The 23,096-nt window shown below is 48.8% G+C and overlaps 1 long non-coding RNA gene across 1 annotated transcript in view; it reads left to right on the top strand.

Annotated features, from left to right (window-relative positions):
- LOC127611430 (uncharacterized) overlaps nt 1-22,487 on the top strand; it is a 69,144-nt gene extending 46,657 nt beyond the window's left edge. The window contains exons 2-3 of the long non-coding RNA XR_007965321.1: nt 18,215-18,288; nt 22,226-22,487. This is a non-coding gene — a long non-coding RNA (uncharacterized LOC127611430). The remainder of the gene's footprint in view (nt 1-18,214; nt 18,289-22,225) is intronic.
- Nucleotides 22,488-23,096: the final 609 nt, after the last annotated feature.

The raw sequence follows: 23,096 nt of genomic DNA, 5'->3' as shown, positions 1-23,096 counted from the left end.
TTCTTGCAGTGTGCAAGTCCTCAAGAGTGGGTAGGGCGGTGCCAAGGATTTTTTCTGCCGTCCTAACTGTCCGTTGAAGTTGATCGAGATATTTGTGAAACTTGCGCCGGGGTGGGCTCATCTTTCTTCTTCGCACTGCCCATGTGGCGCTCCAGGTTGCGGGAGCCCTCCTAAATACATTCGCCAAAGGTAACATCAAAGTTGCTGGTGGAAAAGGGGGCCGCGTTCTGGCCCAAGTGATTCCGGATGAAGGCGCTTTTGAAAAGAAGAGTGCGTCAAGAAATCGCTCGGAAGCGTACGTCCGCTTTCTTATGTTTTGGACTCGACATCCCATTAGGCATTGGTCCGCAGTCACCATGCGCCAAGATGAAGAACATTCCATGAAGAACATTCCAGGGGTAATTAAATGGATATTAGCCACAGAAATCGCTTACATTTCCCCGCCAGAAGACCATTACCGTCTCGCAGCCGATCAATAGGCAATTTATAATAAACAAACAAGCGTGAGCAGGGAGGAGGGAAAAAGCAGAGAGATAAGGAATTTGGTAAATGCGAACAAGGGGAGGAGAGGCTGGAAATTCGGTGGTGATTTTTCTTTTCTTTTTTTTTCCGGGGGCCCGAAGCGCCGCCAAAGGAAGGCAGGCGTAATATATTGGCCCGCCGAGAACACGCTGGCGTAAAAGGCCTGTCAGATGAGAGAGCGCAGGGCTGATTACATCCGCATCCCCCCCACACCTGAGCCCCCGCCGAGCCCGTAAAGGCGCACAAATCCGAAATCGTTGCGTAATCCTTCGTTTCACGAGGGATTGGATTGACATTCCAGACCACGCGATACATGCGCGCGAGTTGCACGTATGATTTTTTTCCCCACTCGGTGTTGTCACGGTGACATTCTCCACACATGAGACACAGACAATCGTGCACTCTTAACCCACTTTCCCGCATACACTTTGTTGTTTGAAGCAGCTCGAGATGAAAGAGGAGCGAATCAAAGCGTCCTTGTCACCGGAGGATCAAAGACGTCATGCTGCAAGGCGCACGTGTCTGTTACAAGCTAAGCTCGAAAGCAACAAGAAGCTGTAGCATCCATTAACGAAAACGAGAGATTGGCCCTCTTTCTGCTGTCCCATGTAAGTCCGCTTCAATTCCAAGCCGCGACCGCCAATTAGTTCCACATACCCACAAGATGTTGAAAGCGTCAAATGAGTCCAAACTTTGGAGGTTCGTTCAATCGAGAACTCTTCAGCGAGTCGATAGCAACCGTCCTCGTGGACAAACAATTGCAGCAAAATCCCGCCACAATGTTTTTTAAAATCGGCAACGCACTCCTGAAAGGACAAAAAGTCAAGCGCGATGAAGCGAGGGAGGACTGGAATCCACCGACACCTCACAAATGATCTTGAACAACCCTAAATTTTTTACTAAAGCTTCATTAAAATAATAATAGTAGTCCAGTGGTTAGCACGTGGGCTTCACAGTGCAGAGGTACCGGGTTCAATTCCAGCTCCGGCCTCCCTGTGTGGAGTTTGCATGTTCTCCCCGGGCCTGCGTGGGTTTTCTCCGGGTGCTCCGGTTTCCTCCCACATTCCAAAAACATGCGTGGTAGGCTGTTTGGACGTTCTAAATTGTCCCTAGGTGTGAGTGTGAGTGCGAATGGTTGTTCGTTTCTGTGGGCCCTGCGATTGGCTGGCAACCGATTCAGGGTGTCCCCCGCCTACCGCCCGGAGACAGCTGGGATAGGCTCCAGCACCCCCCGCGACCCTAGTGAGGATCAAGCGGCTCGGAAGATGAATGAATGAATGAATATAAAAACATGAGAGTGTAAGAATCCCACGATTCAACCAACCATATTTTGTTGTTTTACAAATAACTGGGAATATATCGGCATTTTTTTTTATTTGGCAAGTGACGGCACCAAAGGTGTGGTTTTGTTGATAAAACCGGAGACTGGTGGGAAAAAAAAAAAAAAGAAAATGTTATTGGTCAACCCACTGGCTTATGCTGCTGCTTATGTTATTGTCTTTTTTTTCTCTACACTTTTATCATTCCGTTCAGTTCTCAGCTTATGTGAATTAATCTTTAATGAAGAAAATACTTCCAGCCCGACAAGATACGCGCACGTGCACGCGTGCCCGCGCTATCTGTTCCGGTGTTGGAAATTTCTCTGAAGTTTATTCTCCTGGAAAGCAATTATATCACAGCAGAAAATTAGTCAGCGCTTCGGGCCGGGGCGCACATCAACAGGGGTGGGGGGGGGGGGGGGGGGGGAGGATAGCGGGCCAGCCATTACGGAACTCGTGGCCCATAATCGCAGCGAACTAGTTCTTGTTTGTGAAATTCAGGTTTGAAAAGCGTTGCGATGACCAAAGCGCTGGGGTTGCTTTTGGATTGGAGCAGCAACAAAACGATAATAAAATGTGAAGCACACCAATCAATAGGGTCGCTTTTTTTAGGGTGCGGGGGTGTGTGGGGTTGTTTTTGCGATTTGCAGCTCTCGTCTCCCAATGGTGTTGGGGCGACATCACATGAGCCGGCAAGAGTGCCGCAGTGCCTTGAACAAAGTGGAGCATTGTGTGCACAAAAAAAAAATAAATAAAATAAGTAAAAAGGCAGCTGGGCCTGGCATGCAAAGCAAATCACTCCATTAGCGGTTCCGAAGCATACACTGAGATTTGCTCTGTAAATATCACGTTTGAACCCCCCCCCCCACTGCGCGCTGAGCGAAAGAAGAGAGGTCCAGATCGCGGCCAACACTGCGCTCGTTTGCTTCCCCAATATGGCGTCATCTTGTACTCGACGCGTCCCTTTCAATTTCCCGTATACGTCGCGCACTCATATTACTTTTTAATGTATCCTAAATATTGAATCTGACTTTTGTAAAAGTTGAGAGAAAAGACGATTGCCGTCTTTCAGGGACTCCATTTCCACAACGTTGACAGAACATGCTATTTATCTTCCTTTCCTCCGTACGAAACCGCAGCTCCGCTTCCATTTTTGCGTGTCGGCGTCACGCCTTCCCGAGCCCCAGAAGGACTCGCATGACTGACGGCAAAGGCGGCGGCGCCTTGAACAACCAAATCAAGCGTTCATCTGCACAACAGGCGCTCCAGTCAAATTGCAGCTGGGCCGAAATAACGCGAAGGCGGCAAAGCAGCTGTTTTGAAACACTTCTGATACTCAATTTGAATGAATATCAAATTTTATAAAAGATCGTCGGAGATAGGCACTCAGAAATAACGACAAGACACTCCTGGCTACCAACAATCGGCACTTTATTGGTCCCACACAGAAATGATAACACAGTTCAAACAAGTTGTATGAAGCTAAAGAACTCTTACCCTATGCCATTAGGGTGGAGAGCCAACACCCTCAGCAGAGTGAGCTTCAATACGAGCTGGGCGTTCGTACGTTAACCCACAGCGGACTCTGCTGAGGAGCATCGCTCCCCTCCTTTTATAATCAAGTGGCATTGATCTCAATCAAGTTTTGACAATTCAAACAAAGCAGACTATGAAGCCGTCAAGGCAGGCTAAATAGTTTATCTCTGAAGTCGTCAAAGCAGGCTCCAGAGTCCATCTCTGAAATTGCTTAGGCAAGCAAGTCACCAAGTCATGCAATCATCTCAAAGCAGTTTTTCATTGAGAAGAAATACATTGATTAAAGAAAACATCACAAAATATCTTAATATACCAGCAGCCCACAAGGACTTCGCTGTCAGTAAGCTCTGAGACGAGCCAACTTGAAAAGAAAAACAAAAAGAAAAATGAATCCTTAATGATAAAAGAAGCTCGAGTCTAGCTTCCAACGAAAGGCAAACGAAAGGCTCAATGGGGAATCGCTTGGCGGTCTCGGGCGAGCGTTTGGTTGACTCAAACTACCGAGTGACTGTGACTTGCGCTTTTTTCTTTCCAGGTGACTTTTGACAACAGCGCCGTGGCCGCCGTCGCAGCCAATCCAAAGGTGAAGGACTCGTTTCCGGAACACGTCAAACTATGAATGATTCGGCGCTCACTCCGCCGCCCGTCTTATGCGGAAACACTGCGCCTGGACCGATTTGAGTGCCGGGGGCAATCATTTCCTTTGTGAAGTTGTACAGGCGCACTCTTGGCCCTTTTCCAGCACGCTCGTGCTGGTTCCGAATCAGCAGCGCTTCCTCCTTTTTTTAATTTTTATCCTCTGGTGCTTGAAACTGGCGCTGGAGCTGGCCCCGATTATTTCTGGGGTCAGACTCTGGCGCCAACGACGGCGCCATGACGATCGCAGACTGCCTGGACTCCGGCACCGCGCCTTCCCACCAGAAGAGCGACGGCAGACGCGCCCGGCTAGCATGCCATTAGCCGACTGGCGGCCTGACTGTCATACAAGGATAATCCATGCTATGCTAAGTTGCCTAGCAGATGTTAACGGCGCTCCAAAGTAAAGACCGACGTTAGGACGCTTTACGATGATGTCATGATGTTGCTCCGACTGGGTGGAAAAGCAAACCGGTTCCTGGTCAGAACTTGTTCCGCACCAAATAAGTAGAGGAGCCAGTCAGTCAGGAGTGACTTTCTTCTCCTGGCGGTCACGTTGATTTTTCATATCATGTCAGATCACGATCGGCCAAGTCAAATAAAGGCAGCCCAACACTCGTCTGCATGCGAACGCGACATTTCTGGCTTCTCAATGGGAATATTTGATGCTTAGCAAGCAGACAAATGAATTACGCTAAAGAATATGACGCAGTTAGCTAGCGGCGATTCTTGACCATCAAAGAAGCGCCAAAGAGGCAAGATGTACTTCAAGGCTCTCTTTGGCTTCCATTCAGCATTTAGCGAAACTATATCGGAAGGGAGGGGGGGGGGGGGGAAACCCAACTTGTCATAAAATGCCGCCTAAGTTTGTGCAGCGTGTTTTTCTTTGTAGTTACTCGTGTTGCTGCGCTGTTAAGCACATATTTTAAAATTGGCGTCAGAGTTGCCCGGACTTCTCTGCCATGCTGTTTAGTGCAGAAAAAAAAAAAACTAATTACATTTGGAATCTAATTATGGCAGCGGTAATGAAATTTCCAAATGGGGAAACTTGTAATCTGCTCATTGAGGTATTTAATTACGAGTGGGCCTGCGCATGGCAGATACGTGGCACCTTGTGGAAGCGCCGCGCCGTCCTGCGTTGAGCTAACAACACCCTCGCTCTGTTGTTTCCTTTCTTGCTTTTGTTTGGCGAGTCAAGTCATCTGCATTTGGGGACGGTTTTAGTTGTCGGCTACATTTGATATTTTGGCTTTCAAAATGTGCCACCCCCCAACCCCCCACCCCGAAAAAAAAAAAAAGGCAGAAAAGCTTTGTGAGCAGAACGATCTGTAAAGCGAAGAGAGCAAAGTGTCGGTCACCCGATTTCATTTTGCTTCCGTCGAGGCGACGGTGCGCTTTTGCACGCGTCAAACGAATGGCAAAAGAACAACGAGGAATATTTTGGAATGCCGGCGTCTCACTAAACGATCCGTGTTAAAAAAAATAAAGGTATCTCACGTTTGATCCTCGCCTAATTCCACCTCATCCGAACCCGATTGACCCTTTGCCATCAACATGAATAAGATAACTATGAAAGCCTCCGGTGAGGAAATGATGCGGGAGGAAGCCCAAAGCGTCTCGCAGTCTTCACATTTCATCTCCGAGCCAAGTTGTTCAGAAGCCTCGACATGACTCGGGTAGGTTTAAAAAAAAAAAATTTTTTTTGCCTTTAATCATTTATTCAGGCTTGGCTTTTCTGATCCCATCCAGTGATATTTATCGACTCCCGACCAGCATGTCTGGATTGCATTCAAAGATATAACTTCCTTGCGAAATCAAATCTGGGGTGAATGTGTTTCAGTGATTACTCCCCTTGCCCCCCCCTTCCCAAAAAAAAATGGAAGACATTTGCAGGTTTCTGAAATACGTCCCCGTTTATATGTGCGATCGTCAAGCATCCAGCTATCGTCAAGTGTGGATTGACAACCCAACCCGTAGGCTCCTCCACTGCATGAGGCCTATCAAAGTAACTGCAAAAAAATAAAAAATAAAAACTCAGTGGGTGGGGGTGGGGGTGGTGGATGGTAACACCCCGTTAATTGACTTGAGCCAGCAGAAATGTCAGAGGAAAGACCAGCTTGCCTAACCTTTGGACAAGAAAAAGGCCAGCGACTTGTCGTTTCTACTAAACGCAGCAATTAGTCGAAAACATTCGGGAAACGAGTCGCCGGCGAGCGCACGCACAGAAAAATGAATAAATAAATCAGTCAAGGCGGCCCGGTAGTCCAGTGGTTAGCACGTGGGCTTCACAGTGCAGAGGTACCGGGTTCGATTCCAGCTCCGGCCTCCCTGTGTGGAGTTTGCGTGTTCTCCCCGGGCCTGCGTGGGTTTTCTCCGGGTGCTCCGGTTTCCTCCCACATTCCAAAAAACATGCATGGCGCAGGCTGATTGGACGCTCTGAATTGTCCCTAGGTGTGAGTGTGAGTGCGAATGGTTGTTCGTTTCTGTGTGCCCTGCGATTGGCTGGCGACCGATTCAGGGTGTCCCCGCCTACCGCCCGGAGACGGCTGGGATGGTCTCCAGCACCCCCAGCAACCCTAGTGAGGATCAAGCGGCTCGGAAGATGAATGAATGAATGAATCAGTCAAACAAAATGACAGTGAATGCAGATTTTCAAATGGAAACAAGCAAAGCATTCGGTTCAAGTCAAAGTCAAGGGGAGTCGACGAGGCGCTTTGACGGTCGACAGCGCTTTTAAAAAGTTTCAATGAACGCCAATCCTGTCGTCCGGTGTTTTCGTCAAGGGTCATTCCAGGTCACAAAAGAATTTTTTCCGCAAAGACATGCGGCAAAGGGGAACTTTTGTGCTTTGAAAGCATCCTTTGGTTCAGGACAATGCGACATCCGGGACTCCCAAATGACCGCTGTGCACTTGTGGAGCTTCGACTTTACTTAAGACTGTAGCTGCATCCTTAAGCGAGAACCCCCCACCCCCCCCCCCCAAAAAAGCCGTTTTAAAAAATAAAATCCTTGAAGAGTCTTCAGGCATTCGGCGCTGTCGCTCCATCTTCCAGTGACAACCACGCACATTCCCCGCCATACCTTTTCATGCTTCTTGTGGTGTCATCCAACACACGATTCTGGCGGCTGCCCCCCCGATGACCGCCCTGGCATTTCTGCTGATATTTTATGATGACATGCATCCACTTGGAGCAATAATACATGACATTTTTCTCATCGCTCCCTCCCCCCCCTTTTTTTTTTTGATGCCGCACACTATCGATTCAGCCCATTGCCGATCCGTCAAGGGCTTGACATTTACAGATACAAGTCTGCACAATGCCGCAGTATAAAAAGTGGCGGAAAGAAAGTTGACGGACGAACAACAAAAAACAGCCCGACGGAGTGTGCGGCAACAACCAATCGGCGCTTTGTTTTGTGGCCCCCGAAATTGAGAGAAGAGATGTGTACGGATCACATGGATATTAAAACGTGAACTTTGGACAATCTGCTTCGATCGATGCGAACAAACAATGCGGAACGACGTCGATGCCGCAATGTAAAAACCCTTTGCCCGCCATGGACGTCGATGTTCGTCATTTGGAACCCAAACATTTGCGGCCTGTTTGCCATGAAAATCTAATTCAGGTTAGTGAACTCATTCAGTACCAGCCAATTCTGGACCAAGTCTGAAATGACGCTTAAAAACGTCTTTGGGAGTGAAGTGAATGAGTTAATCACCGCGATGGCTAACGGAGGTCGAGAAAGGTCATAAGAAGGTCGAGAAAGGTCAACACGTTGGGAGGTGGAACAAGTTGAGGCACTGGACCAGAATCGGATGACGTACGGTGGTGTGTTAGCGTAAAGTGTGTGTTACCATGGTGATAAAAAGAGTGAATGACAAATGAGGTTCGCTTTTGGGAGCCATTTCCTTTCTTAGCTGCATGTGTCTGTCAATAAACCACTTGGCCATCGAAAATCAAATTTAAAAGAACTTGTATAACCCCCCCCCCCAGACCTTTGACAAGTTGCGAATACAACGTATTGAAGTTAATCGTTCTCTCCCTCTTTGCTTTTTAAATTGGCACGGTTGCCTACTTCAGCGCCGAATCGATGAAACGACAGCAGCGCGGGGGCGCGCTTTTGCCGCCGAGGACTAAAAGGTACAATGCAAGCGAGTCGGCGCTTCCAATTCACGCGCCGACTGCCAGCGAGGTCCCGGAGGTCGGCTACTAATTAGCCGCGACTTTTTCTTTTTTTGATCGCTCGCTGCCCGAAGATGACGGATGTCGTCGATGTTAGCGTTTGAGCTCCCGTGGATGTTCAAAGACGGAGCGTTCCAACACGTTCGCCTCCACTGTTGCGCGACGGCGTTGGTTGGAACGGACGGCTGATGTGGTGAAACGTTTGCGTGGCCCGATGTGTGAGTAAAATGCAGATTTGCACTTTGGAGCGTTAAAAAGCCATACGCCGCCAACGGAACGCCCGCTGACACTTGTGGGCGGATGACTCACTGCTATTTTGCACACTGGTGCACACCGGTGTTTTCGGGGTTTTTTTTTTTTTTTTGTTAAATACGGCGCCCACAGTCACAATCATCATTTGCACCCACAATTTGAACGGGCAACCGAGAAGAAGATGAAACTCAAAGGAAACGGAGGCCCCCCTTCTTCAAACGCGTTCCTAATCGGATGCTCCTGCGCCAACCCCATTGCAACGTCACATTTGATTAACACGGACGAGGCGAAAAACGCCATTCGGTGCCTTCGTGTTTGACTTCGGAAAACAGTGGTGGCCAAACCAGGGCCCGGGGGCCATTTGCAGCCCGCCATCCATTTTTCTGTGGCCGGCATTTGAGAAATGGTCACCTTACTACCGTTTGTTGATTTTATTCATTTTTTGGATATGAATAATTTCCATTATTCATATATAATATGAATAATATTATATATGATATTATAATCATATATAATATGATTATATTATAATCATATTATAATGTTAATAATATGATTATTAATATTATTAATAATCATAGTATTAATAATTTTAGTATTAATAATAATAATTATTATTATATATAATAATGGATAATTATGGAAATTATCCATTATTATAATTTCCATAATATTGGGCCCCCACCCCCCTTGTTCTCCATTTCAGCTGTCAAGCTTGGTAAGGAGATTTTCTCTTCACAAAAAAAAAAAAAAAAAAAAACTTAAAGCGACTTTAACGAATAAGAAGACGAGTTGAAGGTTGTATTTTGCAATATTCTGGGGAAAGTACACGCAAGGCACTGCCACTAAGTCGACGCGTTGAAGGGGAATGACTTGCTGTGGCCACCATTGATGGCCCATCAATTATTGAAGAAATAATCATGCAGCAGGTCAGACATCTGCAAAGATCTGGCCGCACCCCGACCCCAACATTTGGTCTTCGAACGCAACACACACGATGCTGACAAAAACACATTTTCCAGGTGCACTCGAAATTTACAACTTTTGCCATTCGCCGTACAAACGCCAAGAAACGATTACACTGCTGGCCGTGATAGAGATTTGCAAAAAAAAAAAAAAAAAAGGCTGATTTATTAATGCATTAGTGAAATGATGAGGTAGAAAATCAATCAGGAGATATGCGATCGGGCCTTGAGTGTTACGGCCGAACGCGCTCTCAGGAGACGGTGTACATTTCAGCGAGTCAGAAATGTAATTAGCCTCTCGCCGGGGGCCACCTCCGCCCACAATTTTTTTTCTTTTTTGTAGTCATGTAAATCACGTCAAAGTCACTCACTTGAGGAAATGACGTACAAAAAGTACACCGTTGGTCAGAAAGAAAATATTTTCACGCTTTTGGGAAAAACATTCCGAGGTCGCGCGTCAGGCGATAGCGTCCGGATGGGGCTGCGTACTGACGGAAAAGTCAAGGTGGCGAAAACATACGCGGGGAAAGTCACACGGGACCGTCTCTGCTCTGCAAGCGTCAGAGCTACTAAGCGCCAAAGGTCCGCTGTCAAATATATCAAAAAACGGGAACCCAAGAGTATCAGTCAGTCACGGCGCACGCCTTCTACACGCCAAGCGCAATATTGTTGTGTTGTGAATTTCTTTCCCAAACTTGTCTTTCACTTTCTGCCCAAAAAAAACATTCTTAGCACGTCTAGTCTCCTTAAGATGTTTTCCTGAGTTTGACCGATAAAAGCTTGCGCAATCTAAATCTGGTAGACAACCAATAAAAAGCAGGGAGGCGGGAGAAGCCCTCCGATGCCCCCTGTTGGTCACAAACGGAACAGAGCCACGACTTCAATCTCACGAAAGATATTGCCCGATTATTGTCGTTGTCATTATTAGACGGATCGCTGTTCTGAAAAGCTGACGTGCTCGAGAAAAAAAAAAGATGGCAGATTAAGAATCAGCGCCCACTGATGATCCGTCGCAAATCGTAACATTCTCCGCAAAAAAAAACAACGCGAAGCTCATTTAAATGTTGGGCCGGCGAGTGGCTTTGCTGTTTCTTTGTGTTATTTTCTTGATATTGTCACAATGCTAAAACCACGAGGAGCTTGGCCCCAACAATGAGAAGAAGCAAGAGAACAGTTTAAACTTGCCCCCCCGCCCCGCCCCTCAAAAATAAATGAGGATAAAAGATGCCCCAATTAGCATCGGATTTCTGAAGGGATGTCATGGGGAGCCTGCGAATACGCAGCATGGCTGCTCATGCACGAAAACTTGCGGGAAGTGCATTGGACCTTTTGAACTGCTTCACAAACTTTTGTTTTAATTATTTTTTGCACGGGAGGGGGGGGGGGTCATATCAGGTCTTGCGGCGTTAATTATCATATTTGGGTTTACGGCACATTTTGGATTGCGAGGTGTGCGTTGGCAAACTGCACCCGTCACAGAAACTCGCCTTTTTTTTTTGTTTGTTTTGATTCCCCGTGTCCAGTTTGACCGGACGGCATGCAGGAAAACCAACAAAAGGCGTCGATACCTTAGGATCTTCCCAGTTTGAGGTGCTTTGCGGTTACGTTTGCGCTCACCCGAGGGCATCGATATGCAATTACAAACCCCTTTACAGAGTGTGAAGATTTAACGCAACTCCTGGGGGGCGGGCGGGGTCTCCATTCCCTGAAAAGTCTCCTTGAAACTTGCACGAAGAACCCAGGCTAAACTTAGCTCCCCCACAACATACAGTTGTGCTTTAAGATATCCTTTATTCGTCCCACAATGGGGAAATTTACTGCCTTCTGGGAATATTTTTGTGCCGAGAGAAATCAATTCAAATCTGACCCAAAATGACCTGAAACAGAGCAGAAAAAAAAAGAATCCGCAACGGAATCGAGACGAGATAGTTACACTCATACTGTGTGTGTGTGCGCAGTGAAAATTGGCTGGCCGGATGTAACCCTGCACACCCCCCCCCCCTCCAACCCCCTCCCTTAGCTGAGATAAATTGTAACGGCCATTTCTGTGAAATTGTCTGTGAGAAGTGAATATTGTTTACGGCCAACTTGGACTTCTCTTAGTTGGCCTCATGACGTGAAGTGTCCTTAAGCTCTGACGGGGCTCAAACAGACAGTCCTTTGTTTCGTTTATAAAAGGGCTTTTCCATGCACATGTCCTCTCTGTTCAAAAAAAATAAAAAAAAGTTCATAGCCTGATTTTGGAATCAACCTACTTTGCTTGTGCTGTCCGTTTTTAGAGCTTTTAGAGCATTCATGGTCAAGAATTTCTCAATTCCCAGCTGTCTTTGGGCAGTAGGCAGGGGACACCTTGAATCAGTTGCGAGCCAATCGCAGGGCACACAGAGACGAACAACCATTCGCACTCACACTCACACCTAGGGACAATTTAGAGTGTTCAATCAGCCTGCCACGCATGTTTTTGGAATGTGGGAGGAAACCGGAGCACCCGGAGAAAACCCACGCAGGCCCGGGGAGAACATGCAAACTCCACACAGGGAGGCCGGAGCTGGAATCGAACCCGGTACCTCTGCACTGTGAAGCCCACGTGCTAACCACTGGACTACCGGGCCGCCTAATTTCTCAATTAGGCACAATTAAATTAAAAAAAAAAGAGAGCTTACCTGTTCTGTCCTTGCCACCTACCTCACCGTTGCGTCTCCTGACAGATAACTCCTTCAATGACCACATCTGTCGATGTTTCTTGCAATTTATTCACCGCAAAGGCGAGTCAAGGAGGTGTAAAACTGTAACACACACACACATAAAAACACTTACATGCTGTTGCAAAATAAAACGTGGCAAAAACGATGTGCCCCCCCCCCCCCCCCTACTCTTGTCTGGTACTTGACGAAGGCGTGACGGCGCTCGTATTGCTAACGTTCGCTAGCCATCGTGCTAATCGCTATCGCAAATGCTAACAGCAAACAAGTGCAACATGGCTCAAATGCAAATTCACGGTGAACACACCCCACGAATTAATAATGCATAAATGTACAAAATACAGACATACAAGGCCGTGCTTGGCTCAGAACACGAAGCTGTAGTCCATCTTTTGGAGCTACCCCGTCAACGCAAACCAGTTAGGATCTCACGGAACATCCGGTGTGCCTTTCACAATAATAAATTGACTTTACAAAATAAAGTTGCTGTGTAACTATAAAAACATACAACTAATCTTACACGGATCTTCAGGAGCCAGAATATGACCTATAAAACAATTTATACGGATGTGTGCAGTCCACTTGCACAGTTAAAGCACAAAAGCTATTCTTCCTGTGCGGAGCTTGCATGTTGTCACGGTGCCTATGTGGCTTTTCTACGGGTACTCTGATTTTCTCCCACACTCCCAAAAAAAATAAAAACATGCATGGCAGGTGAATGGAACACTCGAAATTGTGAGTGCGGATGGTCGTTCGATGTGTTCCCTGCGATTGGCTGTCAACCAGTTCAGGGCGTACCCCGCCTATTGCATGAAGATGCCTGGAATGGGCTCCGGAACACCCGCGACCCTCCTGAGGGGAAGCGGTAGAGAAAACGGAGGCTTTTTTTCCCAACTCAAACGGATGCTTTTCTCAAACCTCGCTGCTCCATTCTAATAATAAATCTGTTCTATCGTTTTTAGTGGCGAAATTGCTGTTGTTATCACACACTCGATCCACGTGATCATCAGAGCGAGCGAGAGAGAGAGAGAGAGAGAGAGAGAGAAAGAGAGAGAAAGAGAGATTGAGCCGCCAAACTCAGAGCACAGTCACCAATCTCGCAGGACAGCAGCGTGCGCATCTCGCACCCGTGGATTTTCTTCTTCTTGTTGATATTGCCGTGCTGGGATTCTTTCCACAACCGCATCACTCGTACAATTGTCGCCTCTGTTTTGTGGGATCACTCTCGCCCATCGGGCTCCTCCTCGCCCTCCATCCCCGCGAGCATCAGCCTTCCTCGGATAACTTTTCCACCCCGAACCGAGCCCCCGCCCGACCGCCGGCCCCGCTCGCAGGTGGTTGATCTCTGGGAAGACCAAAAAAAAAAAAGGAAAAAAAGGGGTCTATTTGATGGGGCGCGCCGTGCGGTTTGGAAAATGCTCCGCAGTCGGCGTGTGAGCGCCCCGCGGAAGCAGCCGGGATCGGAGTCGCTGTCGTCGGCGCGCGTCTGCCGCTGCTGCCGCCGCCGGAGCGGCAGCGGCAGCCAGTGAGCGGCCAGCGAGCGCAGGCGGCGATGGCTCGTCCCGCGGCGGCGGCGGCGGCGACGACTGCGGCGGCGACGGCGGTCAAGCTCGGGCGGCCGCGTCGCTGGAGCGGCGCCAGTGGCGGCTGGCTGCGCATCACGCTGCTCTCCTTCCTCGCCACTTTGCCCGTGGAGCAACTGCGCGCCTTCCCGTCTTCCCTCAGCGACTGCCAGACGCCCACCGGCTGGAACTGCTCGGGTGAGGAATCGGCGCGCACACGAACCGAGGAGTTGAATCGGAAGGGCGACGGCGATGCGCGCGCGTCGCTCGGCGCGGGCTTCGGGCTTCGGGCTTCGGGCTTCGGGCTTCGGGCTGCCGCCGATCGGCGCTTGGCAAGGGGAAGGCGCGATGGGAGCCGCCGCGTGCTGGATGTCACGTCGCTTGCCATCCGTCGACATGTCGGCCGGTATGACGCATCCGTCTCCGCTGTCTTTTTCTTGCGGGTCAAATTGACCCGGAAAATATCTTGGTGAGTTGGTGACTCCGGTATGGTATGGGGGGAGGGGGGGGGGGGGGGGCTGAACAAAGAAATAAAAGCGGGTCACCGTGACCCGTGAGCATGTGTTGAGTAGCCTATCCAAGAAACAAACTTTTGTGTGCGTATGTGTGCGGAAGATTAACAGTGGGTCAAATTGACCCATGAGCAGTTTTTGGGGCTTTTGAAAGTAACCAATTAGTCACTTGGACCCATGAATATTTTTGGTGGTGCAAAAACAAACAAAATGAACTGGGTCACATCCACCCATGAGCGTTTTCGTGTCGCTATTAATGTAACAAATTAGCAAGCAGGCCGCATTGGCCCGAGAGCCTTTTTTTTTCCTCCTTTCTGCACAAAAGATACAAATTAACAGCGGGTCACGTTGGCCCATGGGCATCGTTGGCGTCCAAGTATTCCACCGTGCTCGGACAGTCATATTTTGCAGCTCGCAGCCGGTCGCATATTTCCCCAGTCGGGAGCCTTAAAATAGCCCCCGGCCCATTACACGCCACGCCGCTATTGATATTACAGCTCATAAGTGGCACACGTCAATATGAGCGGATGACTTGCAGCCTGAATCCGAGCGCTTGCTTCTCTCCCTCCCCCGCGGACTGATTGTTATCCCAGTGCAAAAAAAAAAAAAAGCTCGTAATTGGATCTGGAAAATGTGCGGATGCTGTGAGACCAAACGGCTGACGTGTCCATTTGGGAAACTGACGTGTCAGTTCATACTCGTCATGTCTCAAGTTTTCTCTCTCTCGCCTTTTGTCCTCATCGCCGCACCGATTCATCTCGGTCGTGTTTTGTTTGTTTGTTAGTTTTTTTTTTTGGTGATTGCGATGATGAGTGGTAACGATCGCGATGCACATCCTGGCCGAATGCGCACTTGGCGCTCTCCTCACTTCCTTTCACACCCTGGTGTGCATTTAGACAAAAGCTTTTATCCGACACGCCTTGCGGAGGCTTAAGTGCAGACGAGGGGGAACAAAGCGTGCGCACGTCCCTTCCATCCAGTGGAATTAGATGAATTCTTTCTCTCTCTCTCTCTCCCCCCCCCTCCTCCAAAAAAAATCGCATGGATTGAGCTGCATGTTGAATGGTGCTGTGGAATTGAATCCCCCCCCCCAACCCTTGCGTCCATTTGTTTGCAATAGCTGCTTCTTATCGGGGCTCACTTGGGCAATTTCCTGAGCCGGACTTGTGAGTTCTGAAATGAGGCCAAAATGGCCACTTCCAATCAAGATGGCTGACTTTCTGTTCCATTTTAGACATGGCTCCTTCAGACTTTTTCGTCATGGTACACATAGTTGCCCAAAGTCGTCTCATTTGTCGGTGTCGGGGGCTGTTTTTTTTTTTGGAGGGCCTTTATGACGTTTTCATTTCACGGCAAATCACGATATCGTTGTCATCAGTGAAGGAATATGTCACGGAGGCACAATTTATTTATCACTTCACAGTCGCAAGTGTGCTGCATTTTTCAGTTTCAGTTTGGCAGAAATTAAGCTTTTATTTGGACTGGGAAAAAATAAATTCAAGTTGGTGACAATTTGAGGAAGTTCTCCACCGTCCGAAGGGAAAAAATTAGATGTTTCGGTGGAAGTATAGAAATGGACACAATTGAAGTCACCGGCACCTTCTACTGCGACGCCGATCGCAGCTGTCGTCGTCGTGGAAACGCAGCTGCGAGCGTCGAATGAGACTCCCGCGAGGGATGAGATGAAGGAGGTCGAAATGTTATTGGCGATACATTTCCGCGCAGTTTGCTTCGCACTGTTCGAGTGCTGCGCTTGGAAAGCTTCATTCAAGCAAAGGCTTTGTTTACACTTGACACGTTTTATTCTCCGCAGGGATCGAGTGGCGACTTTGCGTCGTGATTTCGTAGAAACGCAAACCCGCGATACCGGCGGGGGCACTTTGCGATCGTGTTTGCTTTGCGACGGCCTTCGAGACGACATCTTATGTGGTTTGCACTTTTTAATGGCCTCAAAGAGTTGAGTCCCCGCAAGTGACTGCCCGCCCGTCGAGTGTGAAATGACACAATCACCTGTCGTCTTTTTTTTTGATCATAGAAAAAAAAAACGTACATTTATTAACAAACAGTCTTCGTGGGGGGGGGGGGGGGGATGTTTTTGCCATAAGGTAAAATGCATTTTCATCTCGTTACTCTGCCAAGTGACGGAATAATCGATAAAATGATGGATTTCGAACATATTTGACGGTGTCAGCGCTCATTTCCAGAATGGGATAACGGGTTCCACTCGGCGGCGGAAAACGAGCCCCGACATGGCGTTTTACAGTCAATTCTTTTGCTCTGATAAGATTTCTGACCAAATCCCGCTCGGGACAAGGGCAAAATGGCCGAGGAGTGCTTTTCGGAGGGTAGGCATTCCAACTGTAATTTGGCTTGATTCTGCTCTACACCTTGGAACCAACTCCGGAGATGTTGTCGGACTCTTGCGGCGAAATGTGTCCACGAGCTGGTCATTAAGTGGAGAGCGCTGCACGGCGCCGGTCATTTAGCGCGTGGATTCATTAGAGCCCTCTCGCAAAACAGCTGCCTTCTGCTGCTACTATCGCCGCTAATGAGTGTGGCGAGCGCGGGGTGGAAAATGTGAAAAGTTGTCGGGTGTTTGAATGAGACGTGGGGCAGGCATGTCGCCGAGATGGTCATAGATGCAAAGACTGAGCATATTTTTCAATGGACTTAAGGATACACGTGCAGCATATTCACGATACGTCATGACATTGACGATCACGTTTATGATTAAGGCGCTTGCTCTTGTGGTGCCCACTTCACAGCAGGATAACTTGGCATCATCTCGGCTCCTTAGAAACGTACTTTGATCTTCTGCACAGACTCCACTGAGTCTTTTTCTGCTTGTGAATTGTCTTAGAGAAGAAGCTGTGTTCACGCCCACAACGGCGCAATCACCTATGTCTGCATCTGTGCCCGTCTGCAAAAAGAAAAAGAAAACTCCACTCTCCATCCATTTTTAACCGCTTATCTGGGGTGGGGAGACGTTGCCTCTCATGGTGGGACATGCCTGAAACACCTCACCGGGGAGGCGCCCGGAAGACGTTGTAATCAGATCCCCGAGCCACCTCATCGGGCTCCTCTCGACGTGGAGGAGAAGCGGCTTGACTCTGAGCCCCTCCCGGAGGATTGATAACATAAATCCAGAGAAATCGGTTGCTGCATTGTTATTATTATACGGGCAAAAACAAAAACAAAAAAAGGTGCGATGCCGCCGAGAGGCCAAAAACGGAATGACGCCTCGCCTCGTTGCTCGCCGGGCTTTCATTCTGAATTGACTTTGCTGAATAATTCATTCCGAAAAGGGCCTTGCGAAATTTCCCTGGTAGCTCGAAGTAAGACGCACTTGGCTGACGGGCGCTCTCTTTTTAGACAAGTAAGTGCTTCTCTTGCCATCTTAATCGTTGCCATCTAAACACGGCCCGTTTGAATATTTGATGTTGCTCGGGTTGTTTTCTTTCATTATTCACCTTACGGGAACGTCCTCCTGCGGCGGCAGGGCGGGAGGAGCCCGAGTGTCAATCTGCCCGCCTCATAACACAGCAACCGCGAGCTCATTCCTACACCCTCATTGTTGTTCTTTTTTTTTGGGGGGGGGGGGGCCGGAGGGAAGAAAAAAACCAACAACAACAATGATTTGGCTCTTGTTTAAGTGCTGCTTAAAAGGGACACCTGCTGTTGCACAAGCACGCCACCTACTCACCAACAATAGTCGCGTGTGTGTGTCACCGCTGGATGTTGCTTGTACCTGACAAATGGAAGCATAAAACTTGACAACTTTGCCAATTGGAAATGCATTTTCAAGCCGCGCCCTCGGAAGGCACTAAGTGAGCAACAAACCGGTTTGAAATGAGGGCATTTTTCACCGCGGGAATTCGGGCACGAGGACATTTTGGCGAACGGAAGAGAATAAAAAATAGAGAGCGACTAAAGTATCGTCGTGACCGAAAGAACGAGATCCCGGTTACAAGCGCCCGAAATGAGTTCTCTCCGCAGGGTGTCCGGGCTCTCCCTTAGAGATAAGGTGAGAAGCTCGGTCATCCGGGAGGGGCTCAGAGTCGAGCCGCTTCTCCTCCACATCGAGAGGAGCCAGATGAGGTGGCTTGGGCATCTGATTCGGATGCCTCCTGAGCGCCTCCTCAGTGAGGTGTTCCGGTCATGCACCACCGGGAGGAGACCCCGAGGAAGACCCAGGACACGCTATGTCACCCAGCTTGTCTGGGAACGACTCGGGATCCCCCGGGGAGAGCTGGACGAAGTAGTTAGGGAGAGGGAAGTCTGGGGTTCCCTGCTAAAGCTGTTGCCCCCGCGACCCGGCCCCGGATAAGCGGTAGATGATGGATGGATGGATAAAGTATCGTCGAGTAGAAGTGCGATTTTTTTTCACAACTCCAATTTTATTTCTCTGGTACGCAGATATATCTGGATATGTATGTGAAGCGTCTGCGGTATGAACGCTCACCCGTCGACATCCGACCGTCGACGTTAGCAAAAGTCCAGCACGAGCTCGGATGCAACCGATGGTTGTTGTTTTGAGCCACGGTTGTTGTCTTTCCCTTTGACTTGAACTGAATCCTGATTGAATACGAAGCGTAACGTTTGTGGTGATTGTCGTCATTCTGGCATGCGGACGTTTCATTTATTCCGCGCGGAGGATCATTTTTCGGTTCGTCACCACCGCCGCCGCCGCCACCAAATTGTGTGACGTTTGGTGAAACTGCTTTTGGGTCTTGAAGCTAATGCTAACGCTAACGCGGGCCTCTCCAAGAGTTCCGTACGTACGCCGCGTAAAATGCAGCACACGCCGAGGCCCTCAAAAAGGTCGTCAATTTGTCGGAAAAGTAAGCACAGGGGATTCCATTTGGGGCATAATTGGGGGAGATTTTTGAAAGATTCTCTTGGCGTTGGCTAGCAAAGCGACGGCTAACCGAGGAAGCACGCAGGAAGCCGTTGGTGCTCCCGAAAGGTCATCGTCGGTTCCGCGCTCCGCCAGTGTAGCTCATATATCTTTGTCTTCGCATTCCTCTGCGCCCCCCCCCGTATTCCGTGGAAACGCGAGCGGCGCAACCTGACTCCTCTTCTGTTTGTTTATCCGCCCGTTACAAATTGCTCTCAGCTTTTCGTACTGCGAAGGAAATGATGAAACGCGTCCACGTGAAACTCACGTGCGAGATAAGAAAAACCTCTGGAGGGATATTGGAGCCTCGGCGGCGGTGGGTGGGCTGGCGTGTTTAGGAAAAATTCATTTGTACAAATATTTTTCACGAATTTAAAAAAAAAATCCAATCACTGTTTAATGTAATTTGAAGTCAAGAAAGGGATGCGGCTTTTCGGGAAGCTGGAACAAAGATGATGCTTGTAAAGATTTTGTCATCATCATTGACTCCTCACAATATTTCCTACCCCCAGTAAGATTGATAATTATGAATATTTATTTCATTTTTTTAACACATGGCAGTGAAATCAGCGCGATTGCCGGCGCGCGTTGTGCGATCTTGACATTTGCGCTCTTGCCAGGCAATCGTGGCTCCCTTACCGCGTTGATGAATCACATTTGATGATGAAGTGGTTGCGCTTGCCAGGCGATGTATAATCATGTAAGGGAGGGAAGGGGAAGGGCCTGCTGCCGCGATGTGCACAACATCAAACCACTTTGACAGGTACAACAACTAAACGCTCCGCAGCAGCATTTTTGTAAGATTGATGCTTGCTTATAGCGCAACACAGCACCATAGATTTGGGAGGACCTTCTGCAAAAGAAAAAATATATATATATATATTCATATATTCATTCATTCATCTTCCGTACCGCTTGATCCTCACTAGGGTCGCGGGGGGTGCTGGAGCCTATCCCAGCTGTCTCCGGGCAGTAGGCGGGGGACACCCCGAATCGGTTGCCAGCCAATCGCAGGGCACACAGAGACGAACGACCATTTGCATTCACGCTCACACCTAGGGAAGGAACCACGGTGGCGCTTTCGCGTGCAACGTGCATGTACACGTCAAAATCTTTTTTTAAAAGCAAGCAAGCGAGCGAGTATGAGTCCTTCTTGCCACTTTTGCCAAATATTTGGTTTCGCTTTGGGTATGAAGCTGAGAGCTCGACTGCGTAACAGATGAGCGGCATTTCCAACAGCCCTTGATAGTGCACATCATCTGTGGACTTTTTCTTGTGGATTTCCTCCTTTGGTCCTCGATGAGCGGAGAGCTTTGTCTCATCCCAGACACTCCGAGCGCCTCTTAAGTCTGCGCTCTTGACTCAGCGACTGTATAGTTGCTCGGAGAGCTCGCGCTTTACGGTCATTTACGGCCCTGGCAAATTGCAGGTTGATTTCACCGTCGGTCTAGCCTGCTGCGCGGTTATGACTGCTTGGTTGTCATGAGTAGGAGTTTTTGCTTTTGTTTTTTTTTTTGGGAGGGGTGGTGGTGGTGGTGGTGGCGGCGTGAGCCCTGTTTGTAGTCCAAAGAGGCACGGAGGACTCTTAATATCTATTGTCCAAAGAAATCTATAAAAAGAAAATGGCAGATCACCACATTACTTGGTAGCCGGCCAGTATGAACGTTCCCGTGAGCATCGACCGCTCTCAAGCAGCTACAATTATCTAGCTTAGATTACCCCGGTTGTATATCTTGCGCAATCATTTTCAAACTTGAAACTCAAACAACGAGCTAAAGCATCATCACGCCGTTATGAGTAACCATTCATTTGTATGATGTATTTTTCCATGCGGCAACCACGAGGCGTTCTAACGCAGTCACACCAAGCCGAAGTCCAGGTTCACACGCTGGCTGTCAAATTGGACTTGAAAAAAATCAATCAATCAATCAATCAATCAATCAATCAATCATTCGCCAACATTGAGGCACTCTAAAGATGCATTTACTTGTTGCGTAGCTAGCTAGACAACATAGCTAGCTAGACAACTGCAAGCTGCAATGATCGGGATATCCAATGAGGCAAGCGAATGCGCTCAAGTTCTTAGTTTGGAGTGAGGAAGGGCCAACTCGTGCCGGTCCTCGGTCCAGGTATTGTGGTCCCACTAAAAAGTCATGTTTATTTGCCTCGTTTGCAAATCCACATTCCGATGCAAGCGGAACGCCAGACGTATTTACGTATTTCTCAACGTATTTTGTCACGCGACGTCATCGTCGTCCAATCGAAACAAGCAGACGACACGCGGCGAGTGCAAAAAGTATTTTGACGAAAAGCACAACGCAAACAAGCGCGTCCACAGGGGGCCGATGCGACATCTCAGGAGGATAGCTCAGCAATCCCTTTGAGGTTCTCATCAAGCGGCGATTCATCAAACTAACTCGGAGAATAAAGATAATGGCTTTGGGTTTGAAGCACAAATAATGACAACGGGGCTTTTTGGAGGAAGGCTTTCTCTGGCCCGTCTCTCTTGTAGCCGTGATTTTGTGGCGCTAACACTTGCGCTTGCTAACACAGGGAGGCTCGCCCAGCGCCATCAGTTGAGCTCGGCTAATAGCCTCCAGCGCGGGCCGCGCGATTCTGACTCGTGTTGCTCTTTCATTTCATTCGGGAGCCTTTGATGGAGTCTTTGGAGATTCCCCGCAAGCGCACTATTCCCATCACACCTGCCCGCGAGCGTACATTTTGCCGGATACGAAGAAAGCATTCAACAAGTAGTCATCTGAAAACGACATTGCAGAAATTTGGCATTATCACACGTTTGGATTCAAATGAGTTTTCATGTGCATTTAAATTCTGTTGCTGACCTCGTTCACATTCAAAATTGAAGTAGAGCGTCCGGTTCCGATTTCAAGGTGCTTTGTTTGCCGGGTAAACGAGCCACGTGCGCAGAGAATCAAATTGCACATCAATGATAAGGCCACCAAAATCTCTAAATATCCACCAATTGGCCGGAACGAGATCCCGGATACAAGCGGCCGAAATGAGTTTTCTCCGCAGGGTGTCCGGGCTCTCCCTTAGAGATAAGGTGAGAACCTCGGTCATCCGGGAGGGGCTCCGAGTCGAGCCGCTTCTCCTCCTCATCGAGAGGAGCCAGATGAGGTGGCTTGGGCATCTGATTCGGATGCCTCCTGAACGCCTCCCTGGTGAGGTGTTCCGGGCATGTCCCACCGGGAGGAGACCCCGAGGAAGACCCAGGACATGCTGGAGAGACTATGTCACCCAGCTGGCCTGGGAACGACTCGGGATCCCCCGGGGAGAGCTGGAAGAAGTAGCTAGGGAGAGGGAAGTCTGGGCTTCCCCGCTAAAGCTGTTGCCCCCGCGACCCGGCCCCGGATAAGCGGTAGAAGATGGATGGATGGATGGATGGATGGATCTTGGCCGGACCGAAATGCCGACGGCCTCTCCAAAATGACCCTAACGATTCAAACAGCGTCACGGGCCCTAAAAACGTAGAAAGAGGAGTAGCGTGAGCAGCTGAGATTTTAATTTGTTGAACGCTTTTAGGGGCGTGCAGGTTCACGTTTTATTGCATCACATTTGACGCCAAAGTTGGAAGAGGCCACGTGTTTCTTTTGTTTGGTTTTTTTTGTTTTTATCCTGACTGTGTCGTGATGCATGTCCCACTGTGTCGCACAAAATTGACACAGTGTCATTCTTTGAAAGTCGCGTCGCACAGACCGCCCGAGTCAGGTCTGCAGCTTTTGAAATTGTTCGTGGCCTTACATTTGTTTCTGGTTGAATGTGATCCTCGCAGGTTTTGATGAGCGAGACACGGACCTGTTTTTGTGCGACACCAACACGTGCAAGTTTGACGCCGAGTGCCTACGAATTGGGAACATGGTGACTTGCATTTGTGACTTCAAGGTAAGATCCTGAACTTTTCCTTTTTTTTTGGGGGGGTGGTCATCAGCATGTTTTGTGACTTTTTTTTTTGGGGGGGGGGGGGTTGCATTGGATGCAACTTCAAAGG

The sequence above is a fragment of the Hippocampus zosterae genome, chromosome 12, assembly GCF_025434085.1.
Source record: "Hippocampus zosterae strain Florida chromosome 12, ASM2543408v3, whole genome shotgun sequence".
NCBI classification, from domain to species: domain Eukaryota; kingdom Metazoa; phylum Chordata; class Actinopteri; order Syngnathiformes; family Syngnathidae; genus Hippocampus; species Hippocampus zosterae.
Note: the sequence above shows the minus strand (reverse complement) of the source record. Positions and strands in the feature narration are given on the sequence as shown.